Source organism: Pseudophryne corroboree, chromosome 3, assembly GCF_028390025.1.
Source record: "Pseudophryne corroboree isolate aPseCor3 chromosome 3, aPseCor3.hap2, whole genome shotgun sequence".
Classification (NCBI taxonomy): domain Eukaryota; kingdom Metazoa; phylum Chordata; class Amphibia; order Anura; family Myobatrachidae; genus Pseudophryne; species Pseudophryne corroboree.
This window is the reverse complement of record NC_086446.1, coordinates 467,592,261-467,612,589: the sequence shown is the minus strand read 5'-3', so window position 1 is coordinate 467,612,589 and position 20,329 is coordinate 467,592,261.

The window sequence follows — 20,329 nt, the reverse complement described above, 5'->3', positions numbered from 1 at the left end:
GCGTGCAGTGATGCACCGACACCTGTTTTGGTTTTAGGAGGTTCCTGACCAGAGTCACTAACTCCTGGGCCTTCTCCTCCGGGAGAAACACCTTCTTCTGTTCTGTGTCCAGAATCATACCCAGGAAGGGCAGACGCGTCGTAGGAATCAGCTGCGACTTTGGAATATTCAGAATCCAGCCGTGCTGTTGCAACACTTCCTGAGAGTGTGCTACGCTGATCAACAACTGCTCCCTGGACCTCGCCCTTATGAGGAGATCGTCCAAGTACGGGATAACCGTAACTCCTTACTTCCGAAGGAGTACCATCATTTCGGCCATTACCTTGGTAAATACTCTCGGAGCCGTGGACAGACCAAACGGCAACGTCTGGAATTGGTAATGACAGTCCTGTACCACAAACCTGAGGTACTCCTGGTGAGGTGGATAAATGGGGACATGCAAGTAAGCATCTTTGATGTCCAGAGATACCATAAAATCCCCCTCTTCCAGGCTTGCAATGACCGCTCTGAGCGATTCCATTTTGAACTTGAATTTTTTCATATAAATGTTCAAGGATTTTAAATTCAGAATGGGTCTTACCGAACCGTCCGGTTTTGGTACAACAAACAGTGTGGAATAGTAACCCCTTCCCTGTTGAAGGAGGGGGACCATTATTATCACTTGCTGGAGGTACAGCTTGTGAATTGCCGCCAGGACTACCTCCCTTTCCATGGGGGAATCTGGCAAGGCTGATTTTAGGTAACGGTGAGGGGGAGTCACTTCGAACTCCAGCTTGTATCCCTGAGATACAATTTGTATAGCCCAAGGATCCACCTGTGAGCGAACCCACTGGTTGCTGAATTTTTCGGAGACGCGCCCCCACCGCTCCTGGCTCCGCCTGTGGAGCCCCAGCGTCATGCGGTGGACTTAGTGGAAGCCGGGGAGGACTTTTGTTCCTGGGAACTAGCTGCATGGTGCAGCTTCTTTCCTCTACCCCTGCCTCTGGCAAGAAAGGATGCACCTCTGACCTTCTTGCTTTTCTCAGAACGAAAGGACTGCATTTGATAATACGGTGCTTTCTTAGGCTGTGAGGAAACCTGAGGCAAGAAAGTCGACTTTCCAGCTGTCGCTGTGGACACAAGGTCCGAGAGGCCGTCCCCAAACAATTCCTCACCCTTATAAGGCAAAACCTCCATGTGTTTTTTAGAATTGGCATCCCCTGTCCATTGCCGAGTCCATAAGACCCTCCTGGCAGAAATGGACATTGCATTAATTCTAGAACCCAGCAGGCAAATGTCCCTCTGGGCATCCCGCATATATAAGACTGCGTCTTTTATATGGCCCAGGGTTAGCAAGACAGTATCCCTGTCCATGGCATCTATGTCCTCTGACAGAGTATCTGTCCATGCTGCTACAGTGCTACACATCCAGGCTGAAGCAATAACTGGTCTCAGTAGAGTACCAGAGTGTGTATACACTGACTTCAAGATAGCTTCCTGCTTCCTATCCGCAGGATCCTTTAGGGCGGCCGTATCCTGAGACGGCAGGGCCACCTTCTTAGATAAGCGTGTCAGCGCCTTGTCTACCCTAGGGGAGGATTCCCAACGTAACCTGTCCGTTGGCGGGAAAGGGTACGCCAGCAGTAATTTTTTTGAAATCACCACTTTCTTATCAGGGGAACTCCACGCTTCTTCACATAACTCATTTAATTCATGTGACGGGGGAAAAGTCACTGCCTGCTTTTTCTCCCCAAACATATACACCCTCTTGTCGGGGACAGGGTTAACCTCTGAAATGTGCAATACATCTTTCATTGCAATAATCATGTAGTGGATGGCCTTGGTCATCTTAGGCTGTAATTGTGCCTCATCATCGTCGACACTGGAGTCGGACTCCGTGTCGGCATCTGTGTCAACCATCTGAGATAGTGGGCGTTTATGAGACCCTGACGGCCTCTGAGTCGCCTGGGCAGGCCCGGGTTGAGACCCCGGCTGTCCCAAGGCTGCAGCGTCATCAAACCTTTTATGCAAGGAGCTTACATTATCATTTAAGACCTTCCACATATCCACCCAATCAGGTGTCGGCCCCGACGGCGGCGACACCACATTTATCCGCACTTGCTCCGCCTCCATGTAACCCTCCTCATCAAACATGTCGACACAGCCGTACCGACACACAGCACACACACAGGGAATGCTCTGACTGAGGACAGGACCCCACAAAGGCCTTTGGGGAGACAGAGAGAGAGTATGCCAGCACACACCACAGCGCTATATAACCCAGGGATATTCACTATAATAAGTGATTACCCAATAGCTGCCGATTTTATGTCTTTTGCGCCTAAATTTATGTGCCACCCCTCTCTTTTTTACCCTTCTTGTACCTGGATACTGCAGGGGAGAGCCTGGGGAGCGTCCTTCCAGCGGAGCTGTGAAGAGAAAATGGCGCTGGTGTGCTGAGGAAGAAGGCCCCGCCCCCTCAGCGGCGGGCTTCTGTCCCGCTTCTGTGTGAAAAAAATAGCGGGGGTTTTTACATATATACAGTGCCTGACTGTATATATGTATGTTATGCCAAAAAGGTACTTCAATTGCTGCCCAGGGCGCCCCCCCCCCCCCCCCCAGCGCCCTGCACCCTACAGTGACCGGAGTGTGAAAGTGTGCTGGGAGCAATGGCGCACAGCTGCGGTGCTGTGCGCTACCTTAAATGAAGACAGGAGTCTTCAGCCGCCGTTTTCACCGTCTTCAAGCTTCTGTTCTTCTGGCGCTGCGAGGGGGACGGCGGCGCGGCTCCGGGAACGGACGATCGAGGACAGATGCCTAAGATACAGATACAGATGCCTAAGATACAGATGCCTAAGAGACAGATACGAACCCTCTGGAGCTAATGGTGTCCAGTAGCCTAAGAAGCGCAACCTAGCTGTAGACAGGAAGGTTTGCTTCTCTCCCCTCAGTCCCTCGTAGCAGTGAGTCTGTTGCCAGCAGAAGCTCACTGAAAATAAAAAAGCCTAACAAATACTTTCTTTTACTAGCAGGCTCAGGAGAGCCCACTAGGAGCACCCAGCTCTGGCCAGGCACAGATTCTAACTGAGGTCTGGAGGAGGGGCATAGAGGGAGGAGCCAGTGCACACCAGATAGTACCTAATCTTTCTTTAGAGTGCCCAGTCTCCTGCGGAGCCCGTCTATTCCCCATGGTCCTTACGGAGTCCCCAGCATCCACTAGGACGTTAGAGAAATAAACATGAAATGGAGGAAGTCCACCAGAGAGCAAGATTTTTCTCCAGAGGTGCTCGGCAGTGAGTTAGCATTTTTGCGGTGGGTGAAGTCAAGCGAGTGGCCGAGACGGTGAGTGGGTGTAGCTGTCCATTGAGAAGGGCCAAAGGAGGACGAGAGGGAGAGAAGATTAGTGGACGCTGGTTTAGCAATGTTAATTTTAAAGTGGTCGAGTATGATAGAGGGGAGGTCAGAGGAGAGGAAGTGGGTAAGCAAGGCAGCGAAGGTATCGACGAATGGGAAGTAGCAGCCAGGAGGGCGGTAGATGACAGGCACATGGAGGTGAATGGGATATAAGAAATTAAGTGGACCTCAAAGGGTTTGGGTGGTGCAAAAAAGTGCAGTTCGGTGAGAGGAGGATGCGGTTTTCAGGTCAAGACTGTCCTGGCAATTGTTAGGTCTGACAGAATGGTTGACGAAGAAGCCCCCCCATAGGAGAGGGCAGCAGGGGAGGTGGAGTCAGAGGAGGAGAGCTAGGTTTCGATGATGGCAAGAAGGTTAAGAGAGTGGGAGATGAAGAGGTCATCAATAGCAGGCAGCTTGTTGCAGATTGGTCTGGCATTCCAGAGTGCTCATAAGAAAAGGCGCACCAGGTAACCATGCAACTCCTAGATTAGTAGACAAGCAAGACAGTGCAGCTGCTAGTCACTCTGGGACCGTGGTGGATCCCTAAAATGGCGAATTAAGCTGATTGCTGTCTGGATACCAACAGAATTGGTGTTTCTCCTGCATGTCTTCATTTGGGGATTAGGGACTGTGGTGTTTTCCATTAGTTACTGGAAAACAGGAGAAATCTATAGCCCCTGCATTAGAGTCTTAATAAATAGCTTCTTTACTTAATTTATTAATAATTATGTGGAAACTGCTGTTTCCGCATGATTACCAGTGCAAATAAGACTGATTAATTGACCTCTAAAATGTTTGGGCTGCAGATAGCTGTCTTTTTTAAATATGTGTTTAATGCTAACTATGTACTTGCACTTCAACAGCATTAGTTGTCAGTTCTTAGTGGATACAGATGTGTCCTCATACATCTAGCCTCAGTATGCCACACAGTGGGAGAGGGATCCCAGCGGTCAACATACTGATGCCGGGATCCCGACAGGGGTCCGAGGGCTATTCCCACTTGTGGGTGTCCATGACATCCATGAAGTGGGAATAGAACCTGTGGAGAGCGCAGCGAGCCACCGAGCCCGCATCGTGGCGAGCGCAGCGAGTCCGCAAGGGGCCTCATTGCGCTCGCCCCCCTGTCGGCATTCTGTTGGTCAGCATCCCGGTGTCGGTATTCTGACCGCCGGGATCTCGACCGCCGGTCTCGCATACCCAATGCGTGGGAGATGCCTGGCATGAGGGAGCTGACAGAGCCCATGCAACTCTCTTAGCGTCGGGCATCTTTTTTTTTTTTGCCAAAAATGCGTGAGATTTGCATTGCTATACAAATTAAACACACAATCAGACTCCACTGATTAAAATTATATGCAGTATGCCTATGTTCTGTGTGCGACTGCGGCTGTATCTGCATATGAGATGCTACGTAACAGTTGTTATAAAAAAAGATGCGTTTTAAAGGAAAAAGTCACACAAAAAAGACGCTCGGCAATACCAAGTCATGGCGTGAGTAGAAGGGTTGCTTAACATGCAGGGAGGATAGATGTAAGTGGACACATCTGTATATACAGGTGAGATCCTGCATTGTGCCACCAGTTGTGTTACTAATAAGATATTCTCAGTCATTAGAGTTCATTCAGAATGACAGGTGTTGCAGCTCCCATGGTCACATGATGGTAAGAGAAGTCCGTGCAGTAATCATTCTGATGTCATCTCAGTCCCTTGAGTCCTTACCTTACTATTGCAACACTTGTTAAGAGAAAATCAGCAGCAGGTAACCACGCAACTCCCAGATTAGGAGATAAGCAAGAGAAGGCGGCTGCAAGTCACTCTGGGACCTTGGTGGATCCCTGAGATGGTGCAACAAGCTGACTGCTGTCTGGATGACACAACTTGTCTGCAACATCATGAAACTATTGTGTTTTATTACATAATATTTAACCATAAGGGGCACAGAATGGAGCAGAAAGATAGGTCATCCTAGTAGCCAGAGTAGAATTAGGGATGAAAGCTAAGATGTAAACATACAGCATTTGAAAGGTTAAGAACCTGTTGTTATACTGATTTAAAGTTTTAAAAATGAAACACTTGCATTATGTTTTTGGCATCAATCTAAGATTATTTGATTATCTACAAGCGGAAAATGAAATGCTACTTCTGTACAAAGATAAATGATCTTTGTTTACTTGATTGGGGAGGGGGGCTGGGTGTGATAGGGGCAGTAGGATGAGTGGAGGGTAATGGAGGTAAGAGGGTGATAGTAGAGGTGCAGGGTGTCTTAACACTGACATGATTAGAGAATTCATACATATGCCAGTATTTGTCATTTCTACTGTTCATGCACCTGCACAGAGTTACAGATTAGAGGGATATGTTTTATTCAGGTGGTGGGATTCCACTGTTTTGTTTTGTCCAAAATGGTCACACTACATATGTCTAGGAGTGTGTGCAAATATAATACCAGTAAAGCTAGATAAGTGTAACAAACTCTGTGAGTGGCTACTAGTGACATGGTGGGCTTCAGTATGAGTTACTGATCGACGGGACGCCGGCGGTCAGTATACCGACAGCGGCATCCCGTCCATCAGAATCCCTACAGGCCCCTATTAAGCCCCCTAACCCTCACCTTTTCCCTACCCTAACCCTCCGCGGTTGTGTCTAACCCTAACCCTCCCCACTTTGGTGCCTCACCCTAACCCTCTCCTCCCCGCTGCCTAACCCTATTCTTCCCGTGGCTGCACCCTAACCCCCTTCTGCTGCCTATACCTAACCCACCCACCCCCATCCCCACGGCAGGACGGCAGCGCGTCACAATGTCCGAACATCCGGGATGGCGGTTGTTGGTATTTTGATGACAGCATTCCGCCCGGGTTTGTGTCCTCCCTCGGGATCCTGGCGTCGGTATATCGGTATATCGGGATCCTGCTCATCAGTGCATGTGAGATGTCAGGCCATTCAGGTAATGCAATCACTAATAAGGCACAGTGTTGGATTGCACTACATGATTAGAGATGATGGTCACCCAAGTGGTCTTATTGAAACCTTTCACTGGCAATGAAGTAGTTTGTCGGGCAGTATTTATAAAAGACTGAAAAGTACTAGGGCCTTTTCTTTTGGCTGTGCACTAAACATTTATTTATATTTGCCTACTCTCCTGGAATGTCTGAGAGACTACTGAATCTAAGGGGGGCATACTGCCCTTTGCCCCAGTGGATGGCGCAGGGGCTTGATGATGATTATTATTATTATTATCCTTAATTTATATGGCGCCACAAGGGTTCTGCAGCGCCCAATTACAGAGTACATAAACAAATAATCAAAACCGGAAAAGTACAAGTACAGGGTAAATACACATAGTTACATCAGCAGATGACACTGGAATAAGTATCAGGTGGCAGAAGACTGCTGGATGTGGTACAGTTGAAGATTATTAAAGTAAGAAAAGGATAAGCACATGAGGGAAGAGGGCCCTGCTCGTGAGAGCTTACATTCTTAAGATACGACTTGTATTGAATTGCATCATCGTGTTTCTCCACCATTGTATCATTCTGTTAATAGTGACATTGTACAGCAGGATTCGGGGTCACTATGATGCGGACATGACCCCAAGCCCTCTGTTCAACCCACATGAGCACCTACTGTACTCCACTTCTGCCAGGGTGCAATGTCCCAAAGCTCGCACTTATGATTTAATGGCACAGCGTAAATTCAGCTTCAGACCTGAAGTGCAAGCTCAATTTATATATGAGCAAAGGCTTGCACAGGCAGGTATGGAGTGAGTTTGTTGTCATTCAAGTACAGAGTAAGCAAAGTGGTGTATCTCACATTGTAGAGTACTGCAGAAAAGAGATTTGATTTTGCAGTGTAATAGGATCTTACAGTGTAATGCCCTCACCAGTGCTTTCTTTGTAAAGTAGTGGTGAAGGCATATGACACTGGTCAACAGCCCAAATGTTTCAGCAATAAATTTAGTCTGGCTTCACTCATTTTAATACATTAAATAAGAATATGACAGTTAAAATGCAATATTATCTCTTGTTTTCATGATATAGGGTCTTATTCAGGTTTGTTCCTAAAACCAAAAAGCAAGCAAATGGGCAAATCCGTGTGCAGGGTTGGACTGGCCCACATGGGAACAGGGGAAACCACCGGTGGGCCCCAATGCCTGGGCCCCCCACCTCCTCTAAGGAATCTGGTTCCAGACTGTGCACTTGAATTATACTTTATACATATATTACCTTATACTGTACTATGGTCTATTTTCTGGAGTCCATTTCCGTTATTAATCTGGTACATTATAATGCATGCACTAGCAGTATTTACTGTAAATATTTATCAACGGTTAGCCAAGCCTCTGAAGTTTGGCCACACCCCTAAACATGGGCCCCTACAAATGCATTCCCCCGGTGGGCCCTTTATGCCCCAGTCCGACACTGTCCGTGTGCACTGCAGATGGGGCAGATGGAACATGTGCAAAGAGCTTTAGATTTAGGTGGCATGTGTTTAAACTAAAAAAATAAAGCAGCCAGTATTTCTCTAACGTCCTAGTGGATGCTGGGGACTCCAATAAGGACCATGGGGAATAGACGGGCTCCGCAGGAGACATGGGCACTTTAAGAAAGAATTTGGATTCTGGTGTGCTCTGGCTCCTCCCTCTATGTCCCTCCTCCAGACCTCAGTTTGAATCTGTGCCCGGACGAGCTGGGTGCTACTTAGTGAGCTCTCCTGAGCTTGCTGTGAGAAAGTATTTTGTTAGGTTTTTTATTTTCAGGGAGATCTGCTGGCAACAGGCTCCCTGCATCGTGGGACTGAGGGGAGAGAAGCAGCCCTACTCTCTGAAGATAGGTCCTGCTTCTTAGGCTACTGGACACCATTAGCTCCAGAGGGATCGTACACAGGATCTCACCCTTTGTCGTCCGATCCCGGAGCCGCGCCGCCATCCCCCTCGCAGAGCCGGAAGACAGAAGCCGGGTAAAGGAAGCAAGAAGACTTCGAAATCGTCGGCAGAAGACTCCAGTCTTCACTGAGGTAGCGCACAGCACTGCAGCTGTGCGCCATTGCTCCCACATTAAACCCACATACTCCAGTCACTGTAGGGTGCAGGGCGCAGGGGGGGGCGCCCTGGGCAGCAATTAGGACCTCTTGGCAAAAGTTACACATATATACAGTTGGGCACTGTATATATGTATGAGCCTCCGCCATAATAGTGTATAGAAACGCGGGACAGAAGCCCGCCGCTGAGGGGGCGGGGCTTCTTCCTCAGCACTCACCAGCGCCATTTTCTCTCCACAGCTCCGCTGAGAGGAAGCTCCCCAGGCTCTCCCCTGCAGATTCACGGTAGAAGAGGGTAAAAAGAGAGGGGGGCACATAAATTAGGCGCAAAAACATAATATACAGCAGCTACTGGGTTAACACTAAGTTACTGTGTGATTCCTGGGACATATAGCGCTGGGGTGTGTGCTGGCATACTCTCTCTCTGTCTCTCCAAAGGGCCTTGTGGGGGAACTGTCTTCAAAAAAAAGAGCATCCCCTGTGTGTGTGGTGTGTCGGTACGCCTGTGTCGACATGTTTGACGAGGAAGGCTATGTGGAAGCAGAGCGGGAGCAAATGAATGTGGTGTCTCCGCCGACGGCGCCGACACCTGATTGGATGGATATGTGGAAGGTTTTAAATGATAATGTTAATTCCTTGCATAAAAGGTTAGATAAAGCTGAAACCTTAGGACAGTCAGGGTCTCAGCCCATGCCTGATCCTATGTCGCAGAGGCCGTCAGGGTCTCAGAAGCGCCCACTATCCCAAATTGTTGACACAGATTATGATGATGACTCCAGTGTCGATTACGATGATGCAAAGTTACAGCCTAAATTGGCTAAAGCCATCCGTTATATGATTATAGCAATGAAGGATGTGTTGCACATCACAGCGGAAACCCCGGTCCCTGACAAGAGGGTTCATATGTATGGGGAAAAAAGGCAGGAGGTGACCTTTCCCCCTTCACATGAGCTAAATGAGTTATGTGAAAAGGCTTGGGAATCTCCAGATAAAAAACTGCAGATTTCCAAGAGGATGCTTATGGCATATCCCTTCCCGCCAACGGACAGGTTACGCTGGGAATCCTCCCCTAGGGTGGACAAAGCTCTAACACGCTTATCCAGGAAGGTAGCCCTGCCGTCACAGGATACGGCCACCCTAAAAGATGCTGCGGATAGAAAGCAAGAGGGTACCCTGAAGTCCATTTATACACACTCGGGTACCTTGCTAAGGCCGGCAATTGCGTCGGCCTGGGTGTGTAGTGCTGTAGCAGCATGGACGGATACCTTATCTGAGGAACTTGATACCTTAGACAAGGATACTATATTAATGACCCTGGGGCATATAAAAGACGCTGTCCTATATATGAGAGCTGCTCAAAGAGACATTAGCCTACTGGGCTCTAGAATAAATGCAATGTCGATTTCTGCCAGAAGGGTCCTGTGGACTCGGCAATGGACAGGCGATGCCGACTCAAAAAGGCACATGGAGGTTTTACCTTACAAGGGCGAGGAATTGTTTGGGGAGGGTCTCTCGGACCTGGTCTCCACAGCTACAGCTGGAAAGTCAAATTTTTTGCCATATGTTCCCTCACAACCTAAGAAAGCACCATATTACCAAATGCAGTCCTTTCGATCACAAAAAGGCAAGAAAGTCCGAGGTGCGTCCTTTCTTGCCAGAGGCAGGGGCAGAGGAAGGAAGCTGCACAACACAGCTAGCTCCCAGGAATAGAAGTCCTCCCCGGCTTCCACTAAATCCACCGCATGACGCTGGGGCTCCACAGGCGGAGCTAGGCCCGGTGGGGGCGCGTCTCCGAAATTTCAGCCACAAGTGGGTTCACTCCCAGGTGGATCCCTGGGCAATAGAGATTGTGTCTCAGGGATACAAGCTGGAATTCGAAGAGATGCCCCCTCACCGATACCTCAAATCGGCCCTGCCAGCTTCCCCATTAGAGAGGGAAATAGTGTTAGCTGCAATTCACAAATTGTATCTTCAGCAGGTGGTGGTCAAGGTTCCCCTCCTTCAACAAGGGAAGGGTTATTATTCGACCATGTTTGTGGTACCGAAACCGGACGGTTCTGTCAGACCCATATTGAATTTAAAATCTCTGAACATATACCTGAAAAGGTTCAAGTTCAAGATGGAATCGCTCAGAGCGGTCATTGCAAGCCTGGAAGAGGGGGATTTTATGGTGTCTCTGGACATAAAGGATGCATACCTTCATGTCCCCATTTATCCACCTCATCAGGCGTACCTCAGATTTGTGGTACAGGATTGTCATTACCAATTTCAGACGTTGCCGTTTGATCTCTCCACGGTGCCGAGAATATTTACCAAGGTGATGGCAGAAATGATGGTACTCCTGCGGAAGCAAGGGGTCACAATTATCCCATACTTGGACGATCTCCTCATAAAAGCGAGGTCAAGAGAGCAGTTACTGATCAGCGTAGCACGCTCTCTGGAAGTGTTAGGACAGCACGGCTGGATTCTGAATATTCCAAAGTCGCAGTTGATTCCTACGACGCGTCTGCCCTTCCCATGCATGATTCTGGACACAGACCAGAAGAGGGTTTATCTCCCGATGGAGAAGGCTCAGGAACTCATGACACTGGTCAGAGACCTATTAAAACCAAAAAAGGTGTCGGTGCATCACTGTACACGAGTCCTGGGAAAGATGGTGGCATCATACGAGGCCATTCCCTTTGGCAGGTTCCATGCGAGGACCTTTCAATGGGATCTCCTGGACAAATGGTTCGGATCACATCTTCAGATGCATCGGTTAATCACCCTATCCCCCAGGGCCAGGGTGTCTCTCCTGTGGTGGCTGCAGAGTGCTCACCTTCTGGAGGGCCGCAGATTCGGCATTCAGGACAAAGTCCTGGTGACCACGGATGCAAGCCTCCGGGGGTGGGGGGCAGTCACACAGGGAAGAAATTTCCAAGGCCTGTGGTCAAGTCAGGAGACTTGCCTTCACATCAACATCCTGGAACTAAGGGCCATATACAACGCCCTACGTCTAGCGGAGTCCCTACTTCGCGACCAACCGGTTCTGATTCAGTCAGACAACATAACCGCAGTGGCTCATGTAAACCGCCAAGGCGGCACAAGGAGCAGAGTGGCGATGGCGGAAGCCACCAGGATTCTTCGCTGGGCGGAGAATCACGTAAGCGCACTGTCAGCAGTGTTCATCCCGGGAGTAGACAACTGGGAAGCAGACTTCCTCAGCAGACATGACCTCCACCCGGGAGAGTGGGGACTTCATCAAGAAGTCTTCACACAGATTACAAGTCGTGGGAACTACCACAGATAGACATGATGGCGTCACGCCTCAACAAGAAGCTACAGAGCTATTGCGCCAGGTCAAGGGACCCTCAGGCGGTAGCTGTAGACGCCCTGGTGACACCGTGGGTGTTCCAGTCGGTCTATGTATTTCCTCCTCTTCCTCTCATACCCAAGGTACTGAGGATAATAAGGAAAAGAGGAGTAAGAACAATTCTCATTGTTCCAGATTGGCCACGAAGGACTTGGTATCCAGATCTGCAAGAATTGCTCACAGAGGATCCGTGGCCTCTTCCTCTAAGACAGGACCTGTTGCAACAGGGACCCTGTCTCTTCCAAGACTTACCGCGGCTGCATTTGACGGCATGGCGGTTGAACGCCGGATCCTAGCAGAAAAGGGTATTCCGGAGGAGGTCATTCCTACGCTGATAAAGGCTAGGAAGGACGTAACAGCTAAACATTATCACCGGATATGGCGAAAATATGTTTCTTGGTGTGAGGCCAGCAATGCTCCTACAGAGGAGTTTCAGCTGGGCCGTTTCCTTTACTTCCTTCAGTCAGGAGTGGATTTGGGCCTGAAGTTAGGCTCAATTAAGGTCCAGATTTCGGCCCTTTCCATTTTCTTTCAAAAGGAGTTGGCTTCTCTGCCAGAAGTTCAGACGTTTGTGAAAGGAGTGCTGCATATTCAGCCTCCTTTTGTGCCTCCAGTGGCACCTTGGGATCTTAACGTGGTGTTGAGTTTCCTGAAATCACACTGGTTTGAACCACTTAAAACAGTGGAGTTGAAATATCTCACGTGGAAGGTGGTCATGCTATTAGCCTTGGCTTCGGCTAAGCGCGTGTCAGAATTAGCGGCTTTGTCTCATAAAAGCCCATATCTGGTTTTCCATATGGATAGAGCGGAATTGAGGACACGTCCACAATTTCTGCCAAAAGTGGACTCATCCTTTCATATGAACCAACCTATTGTGGTGCCTGTGGCTACTCCTGACTTGGAGGATTCCGAGTTACTAGATGTAGTCAGGGCTTTAAAAGTTTATGTAGCCAGAACGGCTACAGTCAGGAAAACGGAGTCACTGTTTATCCTGTATGCATCCAACAAGCTTGGTGCTCCTGCTTCAAAGCAAACTATTGCTCGCTGGATCTGTAACACAATTCAGCAGGCTCATTCTGTGGCTGGATTGCCGCAGCCAAAATCAGTAAAAGCCCATTCCACTAGGAAGGTGGGCTCTTCTTGGGTGGCTGCCCGAGGGGTCTCGGCATTACAGTTATGCCGAGCTGCTACTTGGTCAGGTTCAAATACGTTTGCAAAGTTCTACAAGTTTGATACCCTGGCTGAGGAGGACCTATCGTTTGCTCAATCGGTGCTGCAGAGTCATCCGCACTCTCCCGCCCGTTTGGGAGCTTTGGTATGATCCCCATGGTCCTTACGGAGTCCCCAGCATCCACTAGGACGTTAGAGAAAATAAGATTTTACTTACCGGTAAATCTATTTCTCGTAGTCCGTAGTGGATGCTGGGCGCCCGTCCCAAGTGCGGACTTCTTCTGCAATGCTTGTATATAGTTATTGCTTAAATAAGGGTTATGTTATAGTTGCATCAGGGTTTATCTGATGCTCTGTTATTGCTCATACTGTTAACTGGGTAAAGTTATCACAAGTTATACGGTGTGATTGGTGTGGCTGGTATGAGTCTTACCCTGGATTCCCAAAATCCTTTCCTTGTACTGTCAGCTCTTCCGGGCACAGTTTCTTTAACTGAGGTCTGGAGGAGGGACATAGAGGAAGGAGCCAGAGCACACCAGAATCCAAATTCTTTCTTAAAGTGCCCATGTCTCCTGCGGAGCCAGTCTATTCCCCATGGTCCTTACGGAGTCCCCAGCATCCACTACGGACTACGAGAAATAGATTTACCGGTAAGTAAAATCTTATTTTACCCTGCACAGAAACAATATAACCCACCAAAATCTAAATCTCTCTGCACATGTTACATCTGCCCACCTGCAGTGCACATGGTTTTGCCCATTTGCTTGCTTTTTGGTTTGCGAACAAACCTGAATAACCCCCATAGTGTATCACTAAAGGCCCATACACACTGGGTGATTTTGAGCTCAAAGTAGCTTACTTTTAGCATTTTTAGCTACTTTGAGCTCAAACTTGGCCAGTGTGTATGCGCGCTCCTGCATCATTGCTGGCCGCCGCTGGCCGTCGGGCTGTTTTACCAGCCGAGTGAACCACTTTCCAAAGTCTCCTACTGTGGAAAGTGGTTCACCCCCGTGAACATCGCTGGGCCGGGGAGAAAATCGCTCAGTGTGTATGCACTGAGCTATTTTCCTGCCAGCGATGTTCATATCATTGCTCTGCATACACGCTGGGCAAAAACGCCCAGTGTGTGTGCACCTTTAGAGTGTGTTTCGCTTGGTTTTGGAGATATTTTTTGCTGAGGCACAGTTTGTAGCGACACTGCAGTCATTTTCTGCTGAGTCACATTACTTTTTGTCTGGATCAGTTTGCCGCCAGTCAGTGAGAGTCAAACATCTGTCAGTGCCACATGTTGTTTTCTGAGTAGTAAAAACATGTAAATCAGCATACTGAGACAATGTGGATTATCAGAAATTAGGCTGGAAAGTGTTTTAAAAAATACATTTTCATTTGGATTTTTACCCAGTCAACCAGGCCGGTAACTAGGGGTGCTGTCACCCAGGGTGCAGAGCACTGTGGGCTGTACTTTTGCTGCTTCATGGCTCTGCATCTGGCTAACAGGTTGCAGCCAGTATCGCTGCTCCAGTACCTTTTGATGCTCCTGGCACTCAGCCTGTACAGCTGCCCAGAGTGTCTTGAGGACGATCTGGGCAGGACCGTACTTCACGGTGCTGGCGACTCTGCCCCCTCAGTGTAACATCATGCGCTCAGGTGGCGGGGCCAAAGAGTCCATCAGGACATATCGCGACTGGTTAGAGTTGAGCTCACTGAGGTTCCGGACATAAAGATTAGCAGATGCAGCAGAATTATCTACAAAATACAACCAACCCCACCACTGGAAAGCTTTGGTGCTCTTGGTACCAGTAGTGGCTAGAAAAACAAAATAGTGCAATGAAAAGTCAGTTGTGTTTGTCACTAGAGAAACTAGCAGCACCCCCAACAGGTGGATTTACCACTTCTACGGGGTCTATGTGTAACAGATACAGGGGGAGATGTACTAAGCATGAAAAGTTATAAATTTCACAGTGATAAACTGCCAGCCAATCAGCTCCTAACTACCATGTCACTGGCTGTGTTTGAAAAATGACAGTTAGGAGCCGATTGGCTGGTGCTTTATCACCGTGATATTTATCACTTTTCAAGGCTTAGTACATCTGGCCCACAAGCTGCACAGAACCCCAAGCCTCAGAACACATTCGCCGGACTTACAGTTCCACACAAATACTGCTGGGGTTCAGAAATATGTTGATTAGTTTTGCATATCCCCCACTATCTTCAAAGGGGGGGGGGAGACCCCTCAAGGGGTCAGCACCCTCCACACTGTGAAGCTGGCCCCACACCTCCCATCTAGGAGGGTTGCACTGGGTTGTGACATCATAGCAAACATCTACACTCCAAGTGTATCACTGACATGGAGGAGCAGCAGCTGCACATAGAAGAAGCTACAGGTTGTTTTGCCTTAACGTCAGCAGTTGGTGCTATGGGGGTTCTGTAGGGGGACTTAAATCATTGAATGTGTCACATTATGTCATTTAGGACTGATTCTTAGCCACTGTACTTATGTGCAGTCATGGTAGCCATATTTTACAACATTCTAAACTAAAGCTAGAATCTGTTGAACTAATGCAGGAGTTTGGGCAAGTGGAAATTCAGCCACCTAGAGACAGCAGTCAACGGTGTGGCTGCCCAGAGGGGAAGGTAGCTTGGATGCTCCCATCATGTCTCAGCAAGAAATGGTGGTTAGCATTACTGCCTCACAGCACTGAGGTCTCAGGTTTGATTCCCACCAAGGCCATATCTGTGTGGAGTGTGAATGTTATCCACGTGCTGTGTGGGTTTCCACTGGGTACTCCGGTTTCCCCACAAAATAAAAAAAAATACATACTGCTAGATTCATTGGACACAGCAATAGAAGACCTGCCCAGTAATGAGATAAATGTGTATTGCTTTTGGTGTAATATGTGGGGAGGGAGATGCTATTGGTGTTATATGTGGGGAGGGGAATGCTATTGGTGTAATATGTGGGGAGGGGATGCTATTGGTGAAATATGTGGGGAGGAGGATGCTATTGATATAATATGTGGGGAGGGGGATGCTATTGCTGTAATATGTGGGGAGGGGGATGCTATTGGTGTTATATGTGGGGAAGGGGATGCTATTGGTGTAATATGTGGGGAGGAGGATGCTATTGATATAATATGTGGGGAGGGGGATGCTATTGCTGTAATATGTGGGGAGGGGGATGCTATTGGTGTTATATGTGGGGAGGGGGATGCTATTGGTGTAATATGTGGGGAGGAGGATGCTATTGGTGTAATATGTGGGGAAGGGGATGCTATTGGTGTAATATGTGGGGGGGAGGATGCTATTGGTGTTATATGTGGGGAGGGAGATGCTATTGGTGTAATATGTGGGGAGGGAGATGCTATTGGTGTTATATGTGGGGAGGGGGATGCTATTGGTGTTATATGTGGGGTGGGGGATGCTATTGGTGTAATATGTGGGGAGGGGGATGCTATTGATGTAATATGTGGGGGGAGGATGCTATTGGTGTGATATGTGGGGAGGGGGATGCTATTGATGTAATATGTGGGGAGGGGGATGCTATTGGTGTAATATGTGGGGAGGGGGATGCTATTGATGTAATATGTGGGGGGATGCTATTGGTGTTATATGTGGGGAGGGGGATGCTATTGATATAATATGTGGGGAGAGGGGTGCTATTGGTGTTATATGTGGGGAGGGGGATGCTATTGGTGTAATGTGTGGGGAGGGGGATGCTATAGGTGTTATATGTGGGGAGGGGGATGCTATTGATGTAATATGTGGGGGGGGAGGATGCTATTGGTGTTATATGTGGGGAGGGGGATGCTATTGGTGTTATATGTGGGGAGGGGGATGCTATTGGTGTAATATGTGGGGAGGGGGATGCTATTGATGTAATATGTGGGGGGGGATGCTATTGGTGTTATATGTGGGGAGGGGGATGCTATTGATGTAATATGTGGGGAGGGGGATGCTATTGGTGTAATATGTGGGGAGGGGGATGCTATTGATGTAATATGTGGGGGGGATGCTATTGGTGTTATATGTGGGGAGGGGGATGCTATTGATGTAATATGTGGGGAGGGGGGTGCTATTGGTGAAATATGTGGGGAAGGGGATGCTATTGGTGTAATATGTGGGGAGGGGGATGCTATTGGTGTAATATGTGGGGAGGGAGATGCTATTGGTGTTATATGTGGGGAGGGGGATGCTATTGGTGTTATATGTGGGAAGGGGGATGCTATTGATGTAATATGTGGGGAGGGGTGCTATTGGTGTTATATGTGGGGAGGGGGATGCTATTGGTGTAATGTGTGGGGAGGGGGATGCTATTGGTGTAATATGTGGAGAAGGGGTGAGAGTATTATTGTGTACACATATAATTGGAAACTAGGTTTTAAAAGTGAAAGCTAAAAGAACAGGTAGGAGGGAGATTGTTATTGTGGTGGGACTGTCTTGTGTACTCAGAACTTTTGAATCTATATATCAAGCATTGATAACTCATATTATAGAAGAGGAAGGGGTTATAACCACTTCTTCCTATTTAACAATAGGTAAAGAGCTGGTAAATCACTAATTTCTTCTGTAGTCCCTTTATTTTTCATGTCATCACGCTCTATGGGGGGACTGCAAAGCATTTCACCTCTAGGTCATCCGGAGACATTGCTACCCATACCCAGTAATGGGGAACAACAAACCAGATAGGTATTGCTAGATCCCCCCCACCCCCCTCCCTCCCCAGGTGAGATCTCTGTGCCCATGCGCAAATTTCTGAAATAAGTGATGGGAATAAAAACTTTAAGAGCAGGATTTTTGTCGACACTCCCAAGAGAAGCTTTGGATTGATGAATTGCTAAGAAACTGTGCTCTGTATCACTGAACTATCCTTGATGTATGTATTGGAAGGGAAGTGGTTGGAGTATGACCTAACACTCTCTATAGCTGTAGCCACACCTCTTGGGTGCTGGTCCCTCCCATAAACAGCTGGATTGTGGCATCCATACTAGCAGCCCACCACCATTTAGTTGACCACACCTACTGCACATATTTTATGGAGCTGCTTTAAATTCCCAGTCTGCTCCTGATTACTAGGATGCATCATGTATAGTTGAGTACGGTCTAGTCATTGCTTCCTTGGCACAGGCTTCTTAACAGCCTAAAATGTATTATATTCCGGTAAAAGTCAATCCATCATAAAAAAAAACGATGCCCAGGGAGGGGAGAAAAAGTATGCTGCTGGTCAAATACCTTTCCACAAGATGCACACAAGCTTATGCAATATGTACACAACCGTGTAAATAAATAAATCTAGAACCGAACTGTTTCTGTTTTGTTTGTGTTTTTTTAAACCATCATAACCCGTATGCAAACAGATTGTAAATAAGAAGTCACATTTACCCTTGTCCACCTTTTGCTCAAACCTCATTCGTATTCCAAAAATCCAGTATTCTCCATATGACAGTGTACTCACAGGTGACTACATCAGAAGTGCAAAAGTGGAGTTTGGTCAGTTGATGAGATCATGTCAGCATCAGGACTAGCAGTCGTTGTAATATGTTTGGACTGTACAAAGAAAATTGGTCACGCAATGTAGACATTAGTTCAGATACAGTATAATCTACAATTATCACTACTTAGGTGAAAACATACTGTATACCAATGCATGAGTATCCAGTCACATTGTAGGTAGTTACCATGAACTGCACTTTGTGGGCCCCATGGCAACATTTTGAACAGGCCCGTCTCAATGCTTCTAGAGAGACACGTCTCCGCAGCAGCTGTTAGCTTTATGCCCCATAGTAGTGCCTTCATTTATTTCAGGAACCATAGCAGTGTCCCAGTTCACATTATGTCACATTGTAGTGCTGCAAGTACGCATTATGCAACACAGAACCCCCAATTCACATTATTACATACAGTGTATCTAGTTCATATTATATCACATTATGGTGCCCTCAGCTCATACAATGCCACCAGGGCCGGATTAACAATGGGGCGGATGGAGCTGCAGCTCCAGGACCCCCATTGAAAACAGGCCCACAGGATCCCCTGCAATGTAGTCAGTGTCACCAGCCCAGCTCACTCCACTCCCAGCCACCTGATAACATCCCCTGCCCTAAATATTCCTGTCCCTAGCTGGCTGACAGTAGCGGATCTTGCCACGGGCAAGCAGGACTTTTGCCCGGGGCGCCGCCTTCCGGAGGGCGCTGGCGCCGTCCGGAGGGCGCCGCACCGTGGCAAGATCCGCCACTGCTGCCCGCTGTGTCCCTTGTCCGCCTCCGCTGCCCGGCCCGCTGTGTCCCCGCCTCCTGTGAAGGGAACTAGACGCTACGCGTCTAGTTTCCCTTCGTAGAGAGTACCTTTGCTGAGCGGTGCGCGATGACGTCATCGCGCACCGCACAGCAAAGGTCCTCTCCACGAAGGGAACTAGACGCTATGCGTCTAGTTTCCCTTCGTGGAGAGGACCTTTTGCTGTGCGGTGCGCGATGACGTCATCGCGCACCGCTCAGCATTCAAGCGGCGCTAGTAATGTACAGGGGGCGTAACTGACCACGCCCCCTGTATTAGGCCACGCCCCGTTTCCTGCCTGGGGCGCAGAGCGGCCTTGAACCGGCCCTGCTGGCTGACAGAAGCCCCTCCTACTGTCCTACATCAGACTCTGGGCCAGCCGAAGCACCGACTAGTCATGGGCAAAGTGATTCACTGAACTGAGTTGAGACACATGACTCAGTTCAGTGAAGTGTCTCGAGTCAGTGTCTCGGCACATGAGTCATGACTCATTTGTATTTAATGTATTGCAGAGACTGCACATGAATCAGTGAGTTGCCAGTGCTGGACTCATGGAGGGAGTTATTCAGCTGCAGTGATTGTGTGCAGTGCATCTGGGGGAGGCACCTGCTTATGCACTGATTATTAATTATATAATAACATAGATTCAGTGTTATCATTATGTTGATATATTATTAATAACCACTTATTGCATTCTAGTTACAGAATATGCACATTACTTCTGGCTGAGGAGAGAAAGCTTAACAGCCATGAAACACATCATTCAGTCTGTAACTAAACCAAATAAAAACATTTTTTTTTTTTACTTTGCATACTTTGCTAATTAGATAATTTTAGGTGGGCTTGTATTTATTATATTATCCACTATCTAGCCTCTAGGGAGTTTGCCACCCACAATCACATTGAGCCAGTGGCGTGCGGTGAGGTCAGTGGCTGGTGAGGCACTGCAGCCATAATGTCCGTCAGATCCTGCTGATTACCCCTACCGCCGCCGAGCCAATGCCCACTACTGCCTCTGAGCCAATGTCTGCTGCCACCGCCAATGGCTTACAAACTTGCCTACCATCAACTGACCCAGCCCTCCGCCACTAATTTGCATCTCAGTCCGATGCCGCCAATGCCCGCTGC